General features: G+C 43.8%; 1 protein-coding gene across 1 annotated transcript in view; it reads right to left on the minus strand.

Annotated features, from left to right (window-relative positions):
* Positions 1 to 18740, minus strand: part of COLEC12 (collectin subfamily member 12) — a 220939-nt gene that overhangs the window by 102116 nt on the left and 100083 nt on the right. The gene's annotated exons all lie outside the window — the stretch shown is intronic.

Raw genomic sequence — 18740 nt, forward strand, 5'->3', positions numbered from 1 at the left:
TATTCAACCAGTTACTAGCTCCTGTAGTAATTCCAGAGGACTGGAAAAGAGCAAACGTTGTCCCACTGCACAAAAGTGGAAGCAAGGAAGAGGCAAGCATTTATCGACCAGTGAGCCTTACATCAGTAGTAGGGAAATTGATGGAAACACTCTTAAAAGAAAGAGTCGCAGATTATCTCAAATCCAACAATTTGCAGGATCCCAAACAGCATGGATTTACTGGGGGGAGATCATGTCAAACAAATCACTGACTTTTTTGACTGGGTGACTAAGGAAAAAGATAAAGGGGGGCCATAGATATAGCATATCTAGACTTTAGTAAGGCTTTTGACACTGTTCCACATCGGAGACTGTTAAATAAACTGGAAAGCATGGGATTGGATACATAGATAGTTAAATGGATAAGATCATGGCTGCAGGATAGGAAACAGAGAGTTGTAGTAAATGGAGTGCAGTCTCAAGAGGGAAATGTTACCAGTGGAGTACCTCAGGGATCTGTACTTGGACCAGTGATTTTTAATATCTTTATTTGTTACATTGCAAATGGTATTGAAGGGAAACTATGCCTTTTTGCAGATGACACAAATGTATGCAACAGCGTAGACACACCAGGAGGGGTAAAACAAATGATTGATGATCTAGGTAGACTAGAGGAATGGTCAATAATGTGGCAACTACAGTTTAATGCCAAAAAATGCAAAATCATGCACTTGGGTCTCAAAAATCCAAAGGCTAAATATAGTATTAATGGCACTATACTGGACAGTACTGAAGAGGAAAGGGATCTAGGAGTCACTATTTCAGGTGACTTAAAGGCAAGCAAACATTGTAACAAAGCAATGAGGAAGGAAAGTCAGATGCTTGGTTGCATAGGGAGAGGAATCAGTAGCATAAAGAAAGAAGTGATAAAACCACTGTATAGGTCATTGGTACGTCCTCATCTTGAATACTGTGTTCAGTTCTGGAGGCCATATCTCCAGAAGGATATTAATACATTAGAGACTGTACAAAGAAGGGCAACTAAAATGGTGCAAGGTCTACACCACAAAACGTACCAGGAAAGACTAAAAGATCTTAATATGTATAGTTTGGAGCAGAGAAGGGATAGGGGGGACATGATAGAAACGTTCAAATATATAAAGGGTTTTAACAAGGTAAAGGAAGGAAACATTCTTCAAAGAAAGAGAAGTATTATAGCAAGAGGACATGTTCTAAAACTGGAGGGTGGTAGGTTCAGGGGGAATTTGAGGAAAAATTACTTCACACAAAGGGTAGTGAACAAGTGGAATAGCCTCAGAGGTGGTAGAGGCTAAGACAGTAGAGCAATTTAAACATGCATGGGATAGACATAAGGATATCCTTCAGAAGAAGTAAGGATCAATAAGGGTTGAGGTAATAATATGTTTAAAAATGGGGCAGACTAGATGGGCCAAGTGGTTCTTATCTGCCGTCAAATTCTATGTTTCTATGTAAGAGATGCTGCCTAGATGTTAAAGAGCCCATATATCAAAGAATATTTATGGGATATCCCCCACAAACACCCGTATTTCAGGGGTACACAAAAATATTAAGTATGCCCTGAATGTATCTATGGGGCGCCGCAGCAGATATTGGAGATATCTGATACAATCCCGTTTTCAATCGCGAAATCAGCCCCTATAGATTTGTATAGTGGCTGCTCAATGGACAAATTTACTAAGCTTGGCTGTGGGAGCTAACACCATATTCAGATGGCGTTAGCAATTGTGCTGTACCGCGTGTGCAGGGCCGGATCAAGGTGTGTGGGGGCTCCTGGGCAACAAACTTGGTGAGGCCCCTATCAATAAAATTATCAAAGCGATATTTTGTGGATGTTAACAAAAAGCATAATGTACTGTGTATGTGTGTATAATATATATATATATATATATATATATATATATATACACACACACACACACATATACATATACACACACACACAAGACCAGGGCAAAGGACGGCACTCAGCAACACTCCACAACCAACAAATGAAAGCACAGCAATAGTTTGCTATAAGTCATATATTTTATCTATATATATATATATTTTATTTATATATACATATATATATATATATATATATATATATACACAGTATATGCATACAGTATACACACACACACACACACAATTACCTACATGCATTCAGTATACACACATACACAATTACCTACCTGCATACAGTATACAGTATACACACAATTACCTACATGCATACAGTATACACACACACACAGGGCCGGATTAACAATGGGGCAGTTGGAGCTGCAGCTCCAGGCCTCCCCATCAAAATAGGCCCACAGGATCTGCGGTAGACAGGAAAAAAGTATTTCCTGTTATAACCTGCCAGCTACTGTCCGACCGAGGCCCATCCGCCCCCTCCCCATCACCGCAGTTTGATTAAACTTTATTCAACAGGCATACAGCCACAGCACAGTACAGTATCTATGCCCCTTGCTGCTCTGCATTGTGTCATGTGCCGGCGCCTCCTCCAATTCGTGTGTACAAGACTTCCAAGCGCACATCACCGGTACTACTAGTACCCACATCATCCTACTGTAAAAGATCCGTCTGCCCGTCTGGTGCGCGCCACAGTTACTATGGAGTGGGGAGAAGCACAAGATCACACTACAGCCGGAGGTACCGTCTCACACTGCCCGAGCACAGCTTTAATAAAGCCTGTACTGCTGAGACAGCACTGCAGACACCAGCCCACACGCAGCACCCGAACTGCCGAACAGCAGTGACTCTTACAAACAACCCCCTAGGACCCTCATCTCCACCGCATCAACCCCAATCTCCCGCTACTGCCAGTACCCACTTCCCCCTCCCATTCCCCACACGGAGCTGTTCCTGCCTGCTCACCTTTTCTCACACAACCACCATTACTGAGTGTTACCTATTCATTGTATTCACAAATTGTTTGACACCCCTGCCAGAATCCCTCTGACATAAGCTAGATATAGGAGCTATCAAACCCTTATATTGAGGAATTGGCTGATAATAATATTTCCGCCCCAGTCATATCTACTATAGTATACTATTCCTGCTACTATTCAGCTGTGTTTAATGAACTTGAATAAAATACTATGTTTTTATACATCTAATTTGTCACTGTACATGTGTATTCTACCATTAGCTATTGTGTCTTCCACAACACACATCGTCTACCCTCACCCCCCCCCCCGCACTGTCGCTCGTCGCGGCGGGCATCGGCACCACCGCTGGTCCCGCCGATGACGAAGTCACTCACTAGACACATCGTCCAGTGTGTATGCGACTTTATATCCAAATGTAAATGAGCCCCAAAGCAGTTAATAAGAGCTGCTTGTTGATGAAAACACACTGATACTTTCCAAAAAATGCATATAGCCATAGGGGTCATTGGGCCTGATTCAAAGCCGCTCGCTAGATGCAATTGCTCGCACGATGTGTATGCAAATTGCATGGGTAGAGCTATCACACAGCAATGCATTAGCACACCCAGTATTTCTTAGAGAGCGATCACATAGTGTATGCAGACACCCACCAGCCTGTCTTAATATGCCCACTTGTGCACAGCATGTCCAGGAAGTGTATGCAACCATCGGTGCATTGGGTAACATCGGATGCGATCGCAGCGCTTGAGGTTGACCATACCCTGCTGCAAGCACTACGACCACTTCAGTGTAAAAACAAGCCAGGTGACGTGTGCTATGATGCTGTCTTATAATTATGCACGCCTCTAAAACGCCATTGAGATGCTCAGGCACGCCTGCGTTTGCACCTCCACCCCCCCGTTTTTAATGGCCAGCCCCTGTTACCACCTACAAACGGCTTCCCCTGTCACTCACTCTGCTGGGCTGTCTATGCGCAGCGAGCCTGTGCATTGTGAACTTTCGCTAAGGTATGCACATGCGCACTGCGATGCATACACACTGCATACCATCGGCAGCAGCGAGAGTATGCATCTCAGCGAGCAGGTCTGAATCAGGGCCATTGTGCCTTATAGCCAATGCAGGGGAATTATACTAATGTTCCAATTTAAATTTATATATCTCTGTTTTTTTTTTTTATATATATATATATATATATATATATATATATATATATATAAAACTGCTTCTAATGGGGGTAAGGTGCAATCAGGGAGATTGCTACTATTTCAGGGAGTCTCCCTGACAAGCAAGTATGCATTTATAACATCACTAAGTGACACCTATGCTCTTCAGTAACAGGGTTTTACATTTACATCATAACTATGGCCCTCATTCAGAGCCGCACGTTAACAACAGTACGCTCGTTGCGTTCCGATGTTGACTAACCGCGCATGCGTCGGTGTTACACCGCGCATGTGCGTACGGCAGATTGCGAGCTTTTTTTCTCTCGTTCCTAAAATAGCGTACAGGAAGTGACATGTCAAATGTGATTGACAGAACAGGGCGTTTTTGGGTGTTGACGGGGGTGGAGATGAAAAAACGCAGGCGTGGCGAGGCGTTTTTGGGGCGTACATACATTAGCAGATGCGAACGTCAAATGTGTTCGGACCGTCTCATACGTCACTGAAACATCCGCTTTCCCTTCAAAATGCTCGCACAGCTTAGGGTCAGGATTACTCGACCACATTGGCGATGGCCTTCTCCTCCGTCCCGGGACTCCACGATGGTGCAGCGATTAATCGTGGCTGGTCAGTAAAGTAATTAGTGTTGGATTGAAATCCGGCTTGGTATGTGTTTGGAAAGCAGTTTATTGGGATAGCACAAAAGCGTACGCAGGTGGAAATCAGAGCTGCTAATGTCATGATTACATAATCAATTAGCGTACATTTTTGGGCTTTTATTTTGGCCACAATTTGGTGGTTATGGCCTATTGTAACAATAATGTCATCATCTTTTAATTAGCTCCCCTTTTTTTTGGTTTACTGTGGAATTTGCATCGCTATGTGTTTTTTTAAACGTTCCTTAAAGAGGCCTTTTTTTAAAAAAAAGAGGGTCAGTTTTTGCGTTTAAGGCCAGGATTAAATGTAACCCATTTGTACAATAATGTCACAATACAATGTCAGTGTTTTGTTTTTAATTTATTGTTTACACACAAACAAATTGGCATAATATTGTATTGCCTTTTTTTGTGGCCAAGATATTTGATCAAAAAAAAAAAAAAACATAACTACTAACATAAGCGTAAATACAAAATTTAAAAACATTTCACAAGAAAGGAGAGGGAAGTTTTGACCAGAAAGGAATATGAGCCAAGCACAGAAGGAAAGTGGGAAAAGTCGCCATTGCTGTCACCGTTTTCTCGCCCGTTTGGCTGGGTGAGGGTGGGCGCCAGACCGGGTCCGGGATGCCATCGGGCTGGCCTGTCCAGAGGCAGATGTTGTGGCCTCTGGACTAGGCACAGGGCTAGGCACATTTGGAGGATTGCCTGATGTTGTGCCAGAGGTAGAGGATCTGGATGTTCCGGCAGGAAGGGAGGTCGGCTCCACCATGTGCTGGCGAACGAGCTGCTCCAGGGCATCGGCGATGCGGATGTTGGCCCTGGTATTTTCCGCCAGGGCCTGAGCAATGGTCACGTTGGCCGCAGCATTTTGCTCCAGGGCCTCAGCCACCCGTATCAGACTGGCGTCCATCCTCTGCAGAATCTCCGTATGGCAATCCGATTTAAAATTGAGTTCTGTGAGGAGGCCCACTGCCTGCGAGGGGGCACGCCCTGGACTGGCTTCTGCAGGGTCCTCAGCCGGATGTACTGGTTCCTCCCCTGCAGAGTCAGCAGAAATTCTGCGGCCAAGGCTCCCCTCTGGAGCAGACTCATCCGCCTCTGTCTCTGTTAGGAAATTGGAGAAAAGACTCACATTAGAATCTACATATTGGCACAATAGCATTTCTGAGTTGGTGACATCACAAGACTTACCTTGGCCAACATGAGGAGCCGCAAAGTCTGGCATGTCCGTATCCATGTTGGACACGCCAAACACCTCCACAGCCTGCACACACCCCTGTGCCATCTCTTCTAAGTCTGTCAACTCCAATGACACAGGGGTGGGACCCCCACCTGTCCCCCTTGCATGCCTAGCCCTGTCGGCAAGTTTTTGTTTTAGACGATATTTGAAGTCTGCCCATCTGTGGAATGAATTTGGAACCATTATCCTTTTTTTTACAATGGGGTTTGTTTATAGGATGGGAAAGTGTTTACTTACCGCCGTTTGACATCCCGGGCTAGACGGACATAATCACCCACCCTATTGACAGCAACGGCGACCTCCTCCCACATTCTCCACTTCTGGCTTTGGCTCATATTCCTGGCTGCCTGGGGCAGGATGTCAACGCACTTCTGGATCAAAACCTCCATCTCCTTGCTTGTGAAATGTGGCTGCCTTTTTTTTTTTGCAGCTTTGGCGGGTTGACTGGGGCCAGCAGTCTCTTCCATGTCATCCTCCTCACCTATTTGGGTAAATATGCAGATTTAGCCACTTCACAACTTGCACAATATGATGTTTTAAAATACTCATTGACACAAAATGCATGAAGGCCTTACCGCCGCAATTTTGACCATTGTTTCCCTGGTTTGAAGCCATGTCTCTGCTTCCAGCATGAAATCATCCAGAAATTCTATGTGATTTTGTGACGTATTTATACATGCGTCGTTAGTTTGCGGCCGCATCATTGATTGTGCGTCCCTATGATTCATCCTTAATTTGTGCGGGAAAATAAACACTATTTATGGCTTGGTGTGTGTGGATTCGAGGTGGGGTTGTTGGAGTGTTGTCGGTTAAGTGGTTTGGATTTGGTTGGTTGGTTGCGTTTGGAGGATTTTGGAGAGTTGTTTTTTTGTTTGTTTTTGCTACATTTCTTTGGTTTTTCCGTTCGCATTTTTTTCATTGTTTCAACATCCTTTCCTGATTTGGTAAGTTTTGTGCATTCAAATTTGTGGCCAATTGGTGTATTCTTCTGTTTTGTGGTTAGTTAATTTGTTTAACACTCATTTCATCTTTTTTAGTTTTTTTTTGTTTTCGGACCCAAAGAAGTTTTTTGAGGACATCTTATATATTCGAGTTGGGTAAGTCCATTTTTTGTCTTGCATTTGCGAATGAATTACGGCATTTTTGACTGTTGGTGTAGCGCCTTGCATTTGCGAATGAATTACTGCATTTTTGACTGTTGGTGTAGTGACTTGCATTTGCGAATAATTTACCGCATTTTTGACTGTTGGTGTAGTGACTTGCATTTGCGAATGAATTACTGCATTTTTGACTGTTGGTGTAGTGACTTGCATTTGCGAATAATTTACCGCATTTTTGACTGTTGGTGTAGTGACTTGCATTTGCGAATAATTTACCGCATTTTTGACTGTTGGTGTAGTGACTTGCATTTGCGAATAATTTACCGCATTTTTGACTGTTGGTGTAGTGACTTGCATTTGCGAATAATTTACCGCATTTTTGACGGCTTATTCATCAGATAATCCAGTTTTGCTTTTCCCTTTTCCATTTTTTGGGTCCATTTGAACCCTATTTGACGTACGGTGTGCAATGTAGTTTTCATCGATGGCCAAATGTGTTTTTCCGCTATTTTCTGTGTTGGCTTGCAACAATTTTTAAACAAAAAAAACACCCTCTAAATTTTTGAAGACTCATTGTTGCCTTTTTTACAGTTTATAGGTATCATGACAATACCCCGGCATGTAAGCAGCTATGGATGGTATCAGAAAGCTAAGTTGTTTTTTCTTACTTTTGGGGTGGGTCAAAAGCCTTACATTGTAAACTTTGAATTTCAGGTAGATCTGGGGCGAATTGTTCTGGCCCTGCTCCCGGAAGACGACCAACCTCAAACTCGTCCCAGGCGTAGGCATCGTAGGCATGCAAGGCCCCAGATATTTCGAACACGTGTCACCCTTTTTGGAATGCCCGATGATGAGGTTTTAAGACGCTACCGTCTACCTCCCAAAATCATCATAGACACTCTCTCATTAATAGAAAGTGATCTTGAGCGGCAAATTGACAGTCCAACAGCAATACCACCACTGACGCAATTTATGGCGGTGTTACATTTCTGTGCCTCAGGATCGTTTCAAACAACGGTGGGAATAGTGGCGGGCATCTCCCAATCCTCCTTTTCCCGGATCCTGAGGGCAGTGATGGAGGCACTTTTCAAGCACCTCCATCATTTTATTAAAATGCCTTTGGATATGGGTGCCCTTAGTGTGGCCAAGGCCAATTTTTACCAAATAGCTGGCTTCCCACACATCATAGGGGTTGTGGATGGTACTCACATACCACTTCAGCCTCCAGCACGGCTGGAGGCAATATTTAGAAACAGGAAACACTATCACTCCCTGAATGTAATGGTGGTATGTGATGCCTCCCTCCAGATCCTGTCCCTGAATGCTAAATTACCAGGAAGTGCACATGACTCCTTCGTCATCCGGCAATCAGGGATATGGCAGAAATTAACCAACCTACAAGCTGGTGATGCGTGGCTTCTGGGTAAGTGGAGACCTTTAGTACATAACAATGTTAAGCTTGATACACAGTGTTCCTGATGTGGTCTATTTTTGTTCACAGGAGACAGTGGATACCCTTGCATGTCCTGGCTGCTCACTCCTTATTTGGCTCCCACACCAGGGCCACAAAGTGCGTATAATTCCGCACTTACAGCCACTAGGCAAGTGGTGGAGCGCTGTATCGGCCTTTTAAAAGGCCGATTCAGATGCCTCCACCGCTCTGGTGGCGAGCTCATGTATGTGCCGGATATGGTGTCTAAAATTGTGGTCCTGTGTGGGATATTTCACAACATTGCCATAAGGAGTGGTGTCCCAATGCAGCCAGAGGATGCCTTACCTGAGGATGGCCCCCCCGAGGTTGGTCGAAGGTCAGTATGTGGGGGGGCCATACGCGATGATGTGGTGGCCAGATTTTTTAGGTAAGTTTGTTCAAAACTCCAGTGTTTATACCTAATGTGTTTGTTTTTTTTGGCAAACATCTAATTTTTTTTAATTTTCTCACCATCTTCTGTTTGTTCACATAATCTTTGGCACTCCAACGCTCACTACTTCCTGCTACCCTTACCAAACCTGGATCTGGTCCTTTTGGGCATATATTCTGGAACCCATATCGCAACGCCATGTTTGTGGAATCATGTTGGCATGGTCCTTCGTCAACCAGTTCTTGATTTTGTGTTTTTATTTATTTTTTTCTTGGTATGTGTTGTATTTGAATTTATCACTGTGTATTTTTTTTGGGAGTGACCACTTTGTTTTCTCTGTTATGTGGTGAATAAATGTTTGAAGAGTGAAATGGTCTTCCTTTTTTGGGACGTTAACAGCAAGTGTAACCAGGTTAACACAAGTTACATTTGACTAAGGGGTAAACCAGTACTGACGCCAGTTGAGCAAAACTGAAATATGTTTTCAGCTTTCCAATCCACACCAAAAGGAAGCCTGGCCCAACCTTGGGATTTGTAAGATTGGCCTAAGCAGCTTGCGCACCAAGTAGGAACCTGGAAAATGTAGAAATCTGAAATTGACACTACACCCAAAAAGGGAAATTACATTGTTACTGTTATGTGTTTCTGGTGTCTGTTTGACATACAAATACAAAACACAATCTAACTTTTAAAAAAGGGAAATCCTTGCAGGAACTTATGTCAGGCTAAACTATCTTGGTTTTGGTTTTTAAAAATGAGCCACAACGTATATTTGTCTTTAAAAATTTATTTGGCAAATACAACAAAAAAAAAAAAACTAATGCCGAAGGAGGCCAGACAGCCGGTCGAGGGCCACCAGAAGGCCTATTACATGGTGGCGCATCTGCCCCACAACATCCGCCACCTCTTGCCGACGCCTCTGTTCCTCTGTGGGTGAGAAAAGTGTGTGGGTTAATACAACAATAGGGACTCCACAGAAAAACATAAAAAAAAAAACAAATCACTCCTAAACCCAAAAACATAAATAAAAAGGGTGGGCTGGCAAAAATACAAGGCCTAGGTACAAATTCCCACAGGTATGATATGTGTATGCTTAAATCACCAGGAAGAGGTAAAGGCAAACCTTCACAATCAACAAAAGTCAAGCCACAAAAACACGAAGAAAGGCACGACACATGATTACATACAAACAGTTTGTGCTTTAAAAAAAAATAATAAAAAACATACCGGGAAACAAATCGGGAGCTCCGGCAAAACCTCCATGATCCTCCTCGGAGGATCCGTCTTTCCCCAAAGAATGGGGCGGAGTTATGCTGGACTCCGGGGAGGGGGTAATTGGAAGAGGGGTGGGTGGAGGAGAGGGGGAAGTGGGACGGAGGGGAAGGAGGCCCGACATTTCCGGGAGAGGGTCTGGGAAGGATGGGGAGGAGTGGGGAATAGGCAAAAGATTTGGGGTGGAGTGTTGGCTGGGGGTTGGGGAGAGTGGGCGGGAACGCCGACGTTGACGGCGGAGTCTTGGCTGTCCCCCTAAAATATGTCAAATAAATTGCGTTTAGTTTATGGACAAATCCGGGCAAACAAACAAACAAAAAAAAAGAAATAAAACCAAAAAAAATAGCAGTAGAATTAAAAATTCATAAAAAGAGGGAAAACATGCAGACGCAGATATGAGTACAAATAATAAATAGAACAGACAGGAAAACATGCAGACGCAGATATGAGTACAAATAATAAATAGAACAGACAGGAAAACATGCAGACGCAGATATGAGTACAAATAATAAATAGAACAGACAGGAAAACATGCAGACGCAGATATGAGTACAAATAATAAATAGAACAGACAGGAAAACATGCACACGCAGATATGAGTACAAATAATAAATAGAACAGACAGGAAAACATGCAGACGCAGATATGAGTACAAATAATAAATAGAACAGACAGGAAAACATGCACACGCAGATATGAGTACAAATAATAAATAGAACAGACAGGAAAACATGCACACGCAGATATGAGTACAAATAATAAATAGAACAGACAGGAAAACATGCACACGCAGTTTGCCCCACAAACACAAACATTAAAACCACAATACATAACACTTACTTGCCAGGATCTGCATGCGAAAGCATGCCAGCAAGCGGGGCGTTCGCCGTTGCAGGTCGGACCACCTGCGCTCCAGCTGCCCGATGTTGCGGCGTGATCCGAAGGACCGCAGGCGGGACCGTACCTCCGCATACGCGGAGCGCTTCTGCCGGTTGGTCATGGGTTCTGGCTGGCTGGTGATCCGGCGATCCATGACTTCCGTAAGCACCAGCAGCTCACGCCTGGTGAATGCGGAGGCTCTCATGATGGCAATGGTGTTTTTCTTAAAAATCATTTTTGATAAAGTGTGTAAAAATTTTCTGATTGGCTAATGTATTTTGGAAATTAACAGGAGCAATTTTATTGGTTAGTGTATGAGTCATGTGTTCGACAGGGCCAGAAATCTCTGGAGAGTTAGGATAGGCTTGATGCAGTGACATGCGTAAGCAAATTTAAATAAAGAAATGAACCCAGGGAAATATGCGGGGATACACAGCAATAGTACAATTGTTTAATTGTGGTTCACATGTTTTTTAAACAATAAAAGCGAATGTTTCATCCGTACGTATTCTGCGGGTAAACACAAACACAGACAAGAGTAAAGTTTCTTGCATTGTGTTGAAAAAAAACAAACAATTAAGCTAATTGATACATTGATTGGCATGATACGATTGATGGAGGTAGGCAGAATAAAGGAGCAGGTAATCGACATCTGACAAGGCCACTTCCTGTTTATACTTGTGCGTGCGTTCCTTTCAAGCCATTTCGGGGATGTACGCTCGCTATTTCGTACGCTCGTTAGTTAGAGGAGGGGTCGTCAGAGTTTAGGGAGGAATTTTAGATGCGAACGAAAATACGAGCGAGCCATTGAATTTAAATATTTTTGTACGTACGCCTAACGTACGTGCGCCCGCTTGCGTGCGGCTCTGAATGAGGGCCTATGTCTTTCATATATACGGCGCTAATCACCGCACAAAAGGCCCTTCATTAATTTCAGCTCCAGGCCCATGTGAACCTTTATCTGGCACTGCACACACACAATTACCTACAAGTATACAGTATACACACAGGCACACAATTACCTACATGCATACAGTATATACACACACACACACACACACACAATTACCTACATGCATACAGTATACACACACACACACAATTACCTACATGCAGACAGTATACACACACACACAATTACCTACATGCATACAGTATACAGTATACACACAATTACCTACATGCGTACAGTATACACACACACACAATTACCTACAAGTATACAGTATACACACAGGCACACAATTACCTACATGCATACAGTATACACACACACACACACACACACACACACACACACACACACACACACACACACACACACACACACACAATTACCTACATGCATACAGTATACACACACACACACAATTACCTACATGCATACAGTACACACACACACACACACACACACACACACACACACACACACACACACACACACACACACACACAGTTACCTACATGTATACAGTATACACACACACACACAATTACCTACATGCAGACAGTATACACACACACAATTACCTACATGCATACAGTATACACACAATTACCTACATGCATACAGTATACACACACACACAATTACGTACATGCATACAGTATACACACACAATTACCTACATGCAGACAGTATACACACACAATTACCTACATGCAGACAGTATACACACACACACACACACACACACACACACTTAGCTACATGCATACAGTATACACACACACAATTACCTATATGCAAACAGTATACACACACAATTACCTACATGCAGACAGTATACACACACGCAATTACCTACATGCATACAGTATACACACACACAATTACCTACATGCATACAGTATACACACACACAATTACCTACATGCATACAGTATACGCACACACACACAATTACCTACTTGTACACAGGCTCTCTCCTCTTCTGCTCCACGGCAGAGGCAGTGTAACATGACACCTTGGAGTCCCACTCAGCAGCTTTGCCTCACGCTTTCACACACTGCAGGCAGCCTGGCCCCTGGGTAGATGCTTCCTTGCTTGCTTGGGCTCTGGTCCGATCAGGCACAGTCTCGCGAGATTTTGCATCCTAATCTCACGAGACTGTGACTGTAATGAAGCTCCTTGGCGGCTGCTGAAAGGAAACAGCTGAGCTGCCGAGGAGTACCGCATCGGAGACAGCTAAATGCTGTAATCCGGTTTTCAATAGAAGTAGTGGCCGGAGGCAGGGGACAGCATGTGGGGGCCCCTTATGTGTGGGGGCCCCAGGACGACCGCCCCTGTCGCCCTGCCTATAATACGGCCCTGCGCGTGTGTATTATTATAATACATCCCGGCAGTACAGTATATCATTTCTTATTGCCGTAATAAGTGGCTATCAGATTAATTATTGGGTCTAAAACCCGATAATTAATAAATGGGCCCCTATATGCCATCACAATTGGGCAAATCCTGACATTCTTCTTTGAAGACGGGAACATTTGTATGTGCTCATTTTTCGTTTTTCAGAGCATGCACACAGCAAATTCACGCATGATGTGCTAACAGAAGTCCACATACACCTATCCTCAAATCGTGCCATGGATGTGACATGCCATGGATCTTTTAACTAAGCAGCGTCATGTGACCTTTTTCTTAAACTATGCATTTGGGGGCCTGATTCTGAGTCGGATGCTACAGCGTCAGTGTGTGCATCCTTTTCTAACATTGCTTCTGCAACTCTATGCAAATACCACTACAACCCTTCCCTGGTGTACAAGCGTGCGCCTGAGTATGCAAGGACTGAGACGCCCACTATGAGTGTCTTTAGACCCTCAAATAATGCTTGGTGTGTCTGATTCTTCTTCAGAGTATGGCCTCCAATGTGAGCGATTATGCGCCTGAGTTCACAACCAGTTCAGTGCCTGCAACACACCCATAACACTCCCATAAGAGAGAACATCTCTGTGCATCCACATAGCCACCTCCGCCTGCGACTCCATGTGCACGGACTTGGACGTATGCGCAATGCAACTTAGCCACATGTACAGAAGAAAAAAATGCTCAATTGTGTGCAACATCGACATTGCTTCCAACTCAGAATCAGGCCCATAGTGTGCTATACTAATCCTACGCACTTACTGCAATATTAGCGAATTTACATGCAAAATTCAGGAAAAGCACTGAATCTTGGGAATTGCTACCCGAGGAAGAGCGTTCTATTCGCAAACTGGCATACATTCATTCTGCATCAGCCTCCCCCGATCTGTAAAAGTAGCATATATCATATCTAATATGGAGCACGTTGGAGATATTAGGCCCGTCTGCATGTATCTGACCACTCTTGAATAATGGTGACTTTTTTTCCATTGTGAAACAGGCTGATCAGCGTTATTTTCATTTGGCAAAGTACATTTCACTCCCCTTTCAGAGAAATGGGGATATGGTTGTTGAATTACAATACCATATTCTGTTATTTTACTGCTTTCTAAGGCATTTCCTTGATATGTCACATCCTCCAGATTTTTTACCACACAGAGACATTTGTGTGAATAACATAATATCCTTTCATTATTATCTTTATGACATGCGGATCTTATTAGCTTTCCTGCTAAGTTAGTGTTTTATAAGTAGCTCCTTCCTGAAAGCTTTTTGTGTAATATATCTGTCTCACTTTTGGGAAAGATGTATTCACTGTTCCCTGGTATAAACTTACTAAAGCATAATTTTATATGGCAAAAATTAATTAACATAAAATAGTAATTTATGTCACTTTAATAAAGCATCCAAAAAAAATCTATGTACTTCAATTTACTCTCGCTTACATTATTACACATATACATTGTGCTAATACTGTATTTCCTCCAAAAAAGCTATAATAATGACTGTGAAAACTTGGTTGCATTGTAAAATAAGCCTATCACATACCTACAAACTTCAACTTAAAAAAATGGGACGCATTAGTTTGCAACTCCGATCTACCCATGACATACCACTGGCTACATCTAAAGTTAGACAACCCCCATGGTACTAGGCCATGTTCCTGAGAGTGTTAAGAACATTTACTGTCTTGGTGACTTTATTAATGGTTACGCAACAGTGTTGCATTAAATGCCAGTAATACCGACTGCAAATGCTAGTGGGTATGGGGTCTTTGGAACCAATGGTTTCCATTCCCAAAGTCATTTACATACTTTTACTAGGATGTATATTGACACCAAAGGGTAAGGGCCTAATTCCGGTGCACTGCAAGATTAGAGTTTTATCTTGGACACTACCTTTCCTTACTGTAAGACAACTAAAAACAAAAATACAAATTAGGGCATAAGGGATTATAATTACTTTCTCATATTGTATATTGTCCAACCTGGGCCGGCCCTGGGCATAGGTGACCTATGCACTTGCCTAAGGCAACTTGGCTCCAGAGAGGGTGCCAAGGTCTAGGCTGCAGGGGTGCAGCTAGGGAAGCGCAGGCGTGGTACGTGCCCTTGGTGACTGAGGGAAGGGGGTGCCCATCAGGAGAGACGTGATCAGATGAAAAGCAGGGTGATGATCAATATTTACCCTTCAAAAATGTGGTGCTGTATAGGCTCAGAGTGCAGGAAGGTGGGCCGATGAGGGGAAGGCGGAGCTGGAAGGATACAGGTAGGCTGGGAGATGGGTCAAGAAGAGGAGGTAGGCACGCCGGAGAAGGGAGAGGTGGAGCCAGGAGGAGGACATAGGCGGACTGGGAAGAGGAGGGAGGCGGGTAGGGAAGAGGAGGTTGGTGGGACAGAGGAGCAAGAAGTGGAGTCAGGAGGATAACACAGGAGGGCCAGGAAGAGGAGGCAGGTAGGTAGGGAAGAGGAGAAGGGAGTCAGGGCTGTGCAGCGAATTTGTAATTATCATTAATATATTACATTGATACATGGATTGGCTGCAATGTAAGGGACTCCAGCTAAAATCTTTCCTTTTCACCCAGAGTAAGATGTTGGTGCAACGCTGCTTTTTGGCATCTATTTCTGGGTGGGGGAGGAATCAGTTAAAACCCGGCCTAGGGCACCAAATTGGTCAGGGCCGGCCCTGTCTCCAACCGTGATGCATAAATAACCGTCACATCTGCTAATGCCGCAACCGATCCTGTTCCTGCTGAGACACCCACTTGAACTAATCCGTCTTTGTGCATCTTTAGATGCACTATCAGACACACCATGGAAACTTGAACCAGTCCTATGGCAGGTGCAATTTCTCAGTATGAACACGGCGCCCTGTGTCAGCGCTACTGTACTGCGTCTTCTGCCTAACCACCCCACTGCTACATCACAGAAACGCCCTTTGAAATCCTTGGCTCTTAAATCCAAATGCGTTCTGTATCTGCTGGTGGTAACCATTGGGACTTATGCGCAGTGCAACTTAGACGCATGAGCAGTACTCAGTGGCGTCACCCGGTTGTCACCCGCCGAGGGGTGACACCAAGGTGCAGACTCACCCTCAGTGACAGGAGCCGGGTGCTGCACTGTAGCATTAAGTGCAGCACTCGGCTCCTGACACTGTGAGGGAGCCAGTACTGCACACAGGGCAGTCCGCACCACCCGACCCCGTAATAAGCACAGGACCACGTGACCCCTTCCCGTGTGACCACGCCCCTTTTCAGCGGCGCGCACATTATCTCTCCCCACACCGGGTGACACCGCGGGGAGGGATGCCACTAGCAGTGCTTCCAACAATAGCCAACTGCGTGCATATCGGCATTGCCTGCTGTTAGCGGGCACCTCTGAGTCAGGCCCTTAGTTTCTGCCTGCTCCCTTATTCATAAAATACAATAAACAGTGGAAGAGTGTAACATAGTAAAACAGAAGAAACCAGTCCTTATGCTGCTACTCTATTTGATCTGTAAGCTTCAGTAGATTCTGCCATGAGCTCTTTCCGTTTAAGACACTTTAATGCTGAGTCTTCACAAATGAATACACCCATTGGGATTCTATTTCCACTGTCTCTGCGGATATCATTTCATCTTCCAGACACAAATATTTCAAGTTGCTCATTAAATTCTCTTTGGCAACCCCCCTAGAACTGATAACATCTTCACGTTTAAACCTAAAATACTCAATGTATATCAGCTTTTCATGTTATTTCAGGGAGATGTAGGAAACAAAGTGCTGCTCGATGAGAAGGGATATGTAGTAACATTCATACATTGATTTTATTTTACATTAATACAATAATTGCACTACATATAGGCTGACCTGCAGTTTGTTGAACACTGACTTCTGTACTATAGGCAGGGAGATATTTTGTGTGGATTCCTAATCTCCCTAGCATAGTTTGCATGTGGTTTGACCCCATTCATTGGTAATAGCTCAGTTATTTGAAATTGCTTCTTAAGCAATAAGAAAACAGACTTCCTCTCTTGGTCTGTGGGGACAGTAGACTGAACAAAAAAAAGACTGGACCATTTAGAAAACAATAGAAGTACATGAAAAGAGTGTTAAGAACAACTTATCCTTAGAAACCTTCTTATTGACTGTAGGGAACGTCAAAGTGAGAAGCGCATGGGTGTTGTTGTAACATGAAATGCGTCATGGGGCCACATTGACATGATCATCAAGCCTCTATGGGGCCTATTCATCAACACTAAAATAAACATTTTCCTTAAATAACGTTATTTTGGTATTCATGTAGCCACTTAGCACAGGAGATATCACAAATATCTCCTTGCTAAGTTCCCCTGCGTTAATTTCCACACTCCCCATACATTAGTATGGGGATGTGGAAATTGTGGTATTCATCAAATTCTGAAAATTATCAATTTTCGGAATTTGATGCAGTTACTATTCGCCACTGTGAGGTGGCGAATAGCAGGTGAAACTTACCTGTATCCGCGTGTGCAGGTCCCCCGACGAGTCCCTCCGGCGCTCTGCTCCGTCCTCAGGCTCCGGAGGCTGGTCGGACATGTGTGCTCCCCAGCAGAGCACAAGAAAGTTTAGACAAAAAAAAAAAGTTTTATTTTTTTTTCTAATCTGTCATGTGGTCTGCTGGGAAACCACATGACAGACCAGCAGGACGGAGCCGGAGGCTGCTGCGCGGACAGGTAAGTCGGGGGGGGGGGAAGGTGAGCGGAGGGGGGGGGTGTGGTGGGGTCGGGGGGGGGGGGTACAAAACTTAACGCATCTGTAGGCAGTGCTGCGCATGTGCTGGTTTTACAGATGTAACAGCGCACTGTTTCCAGATGCGATAAGGTAGTGTAGGCAGGGAAAAGTATCTTTTTCCCGAAAAGCTGTCATCGCAAAAATGACAGCTTTTCTAAATAGATACTTATGGAGAGGTGGAATGATGAATTCCACCTATAATTAGCTAGAACTCCATGAGAGTTCTAAAGCTAATTATCTCCAGAGAATTTTTATGTTTAATGAATAAGCCTCTATGTATGTAAACACAAGAACCAGATATTGGACACTGTATTTACGTTGGCTATATATATACATTAATGCAAACTGTTGTGCTCTTTTATCAGCCAATTTACAAAAGAAGACAGCCTAATGTATCACAAGCTTCTACAGTTATATATAGAAATAGGCGTATCTATAAATTATAATCCTAAACTATAATGGTGCAGGGTGCGTGGTGCACATGGGCCTCGCACACTGCACACACCCTGCACATATATCAATCGGTGCCACAGAAATCATTGAGAAAATGGCGGG

The sequence above is a fragment of the Taudactylus pleione genome, unplaced genomic scaffold, assembly GCF_031769625.1.
Source record: "Taudactylus pleione unplaced genomic scaffold, aTauple2 ptg000093l, whole genome shotgun sequence".
NCBI classification, from domain to species: Eukaryota; Metazoa; Chordata; class Amphibia; order Anura; family Myobatrachidae; genus Taudactylus; species Taudactylus pleione.